This window comes from Schistocerca cancellata, unplaced genomic scaffold, assembly GCF_023864275.1.
Source record: "Schistocerca cancellata isolate TAMUIC-IGC-003103 unplaced genomic scaffold, iqSchCanc2.1 HiC_scaffold_16, whole genome shotgun sequence".
In the NCBI taxonomy this organism is placed as follows: Eukaryota; Metazoa; Arthropoda; class Insecta; order Orthoptera; family Acrididae; genus Schistocerca; species Schistocerca cancellata.
The window spans coordinates 22,501-25,000 of record NW_026046081.1 but is presented as its reverse complement, the minus strand read 5'-3'; the positions used below and the strand labels follow the sequence as shown (position 1 = coordinate 25,000).

Genomic DNA, 2,500 nt, shown 5'->3' with positions numbered 1-2,500 from the left:
TACCTCAATTTGCACCGCAATGTAACGCAATTTGCACCGCAATGTAACGCAATTTGCACCGCAATGTAACGCAATTTGCACCGCAATGAACGCAATTTGCACCGCAATGTAACGCAATTTGCACCGCAATGTAACGCAATTTGCACCGCAATGTAACGCAATTTGCACCGCAATGTAACGCAATTTGCACCGCAATGTAACGCAATTTGCACCGCAATGTAACGCAATTTGCACCGCAATGTAACTCAATTTGCACCGCAATGTAACTCAATTTGCACCGCAATGTAACTCAATTTGCACCGCAATGTAACTCAATTTGCACCGCAATGTAACTCAATTTGCACCGCAATGTAACTCAATTTGCACCGCAATGTAACTCAATTTGCACCGCAATGTAACTCAATTTGCACCGCAATGTAATGCAATTTGCACCGCAATGTAATGCAATTTGCACCGCAATGTAATGCAATTTGTACCGCAATCTACCCCCACATTGTGCCTTAACCTAACCCACATTGTGCCTTAACCTAACCCACATTGTGCCTTAACCTATGCAATTTGTACCGCAATCTACCCCCACATTGTGCCTTAACCTAACCCACATTGTGCCTTAACCTAACCCACATTGTGCCTTAACCTAACCCACGTTGTGCCTTAACCTAACCCACGTTGTGCCTTAACCTAACCCACGTTGTGCCTTAACCTAACCCAAGTTGTGCCTTAACCTAACCCAAGTTGTGCCTTAACCTAACCCAAGTTGTGCCTTAACCTAACCCAAGTTGTGCCTTAACCTAACCCAAGTTGTGCCTTAACCTAACCCAAGTTGTGCCTTAACCTAACCCAAGTTGTGCCTTAACCTAACCCAAGTTGTGCCTTAACCTAACCCAAGTTGTGCCTTAACCTAACCCAAGTTGTGCCTTAACCTAACCCAAGTTGTGCCTTAACCTAACCCAAGTTGTGCCTTAACCTAACCCAAGTTGTGCCTTAACCTAACCCAAGTTGTGCCTTAACCTAACCCAAGTTGTGCCTTACCCTGCTCTGTAATTGGCATATGACACGTTACATTAATGTATTGTCCAACCGCAACCCGCTCAGAATGTTGTGTACACAGCTACGTGTCATCTCCCCATAACAGCTGCATTGCAGTGTGGTACGCCATAGAGACGTGTGGGAGTAATGGACGCAGTGGATGGCGATCAGCATGAGCCGTCTGTTCATGTAGTGGCGCGTGTATGCAGACGTAGTAGTCTCTTCTCACACAATGTGATAGCACGGTGCCCCGCGTTCCACATCTGCGACATGCTACAGAGGCCGGTTGACAGTTGGTCGCGCAATGGACATCGCATACGTACGGGGGCACCTTCCACGTGCCCTCTAGTCGGGCACATTTTGTTGCGTGGATGTGAGCGGATGTAGTGTGTCTTGACACCTGACAGGCAGGCATGCAATAATAGTTGACTTTGCAAACGGGGATGGACGTGTACGTTTACTGGTGACGTTACGCAAATGAACAACTGGTAACCCGTTGTGGTGCGGTTGTCCTTGCTGGAGGTACATCTGTGAGGGCAACGATCGGTACAGCTACGAAGCGGTCCCCACCATACCAACGAACGTGAATGTGAATCTGGGTGTGAAGCGATACGCGGCTGTGGGTGGGTGGGACTGTCCCCGGCCGGTGAGGGGGGGCCGCCCGGCGTGCTGGCCGCGCGGTGCGTGGGCGCACGCGCTACAGCCGGCTGGTGGGGGCGCCCAGTGGCAGGCGCGCCGGCCGACGGACGCGGCAGGCGGCGCAGCTGCGCGCCGGGGCACCCTGCGCGCGGCGCCGTGCAGCCAAAGTGGGTCCTCGCCGGCCCGGTGCGAAGCGCGGTGGACATCTGCAGTGTGCTGGTCCGATTGAGGACTGTGTGCGTTGAGGATGCGCCGCCGCCCGGCACTCGGCGCCGCGACGCCGTCTGCTGCTCGGTCGCCCCAGCGGTTCTCGCTGGTGGTTTGTATCGCAGTTGTGCAGACGTGTTGGCACGTGCGCTGTGCTGGGAGAGTTCGCTTCGGCACCCACGTGGGGCCTTTGCCCTTCTGTGGCGCTGGCGTTGGAGCTGCCGGTCACCGTAGGTGGCGCGTGTTGTCTCCCGCCGGCAATGCCACGACAGCACGCTCCCGGGCCTCTGTCGGCAGCGGCAAGCTCAGTTGGGAGCACGGGTGGTCGCACCTAAAGCGTCTACTCGCCTAACTCCGGGCGATTGCGCCTCTCTCGAACCCGACCAAGTACTTAGGACGGCGCTGCGCGCCGCCGGGACCTGAGAGGGTTTCGAGGTGTATTGTGCAGGGGAGCTCAGCCTCCTCCTGTTTGCAGAATAATTGAGCGGACGCTTGCGTGTTCGCGCGGGCCCCTGGGACACACTCCCGGGCGGCCGGCTGCTCAGCTCTAGTTGACGCAGCTCCCTGGTTGATCCTGCCAGTAGTCATATGCTTGTCTCAAAGATTAAGCCATGCATGTCTCAGT

General features: G+C 54.8%; 1 non-coding gene across 1 annotated transcript in view; it reads left to right on the top strand.

The window, feature by feature from the left end:
- The first annotated feature begins 2,436 nt into the window (after window positions 1-2,436).
- LOC126110433 (small subunit ribosomal RNA) overlaps window positions 2,437-2,500 on the top strand; it is a 1,909-nt gene continuing 1,845 nt past the window's right edge. Inside the window, exon 1 of the ribosomal RNA XR_007523785.1 lies at window positions 2,437-2,500. This exon is cut by the window's right edge and continues 1,845 nt beyond it. This is a non-coding gene — a ribosomal RNA (small subunit ribosomal RNA).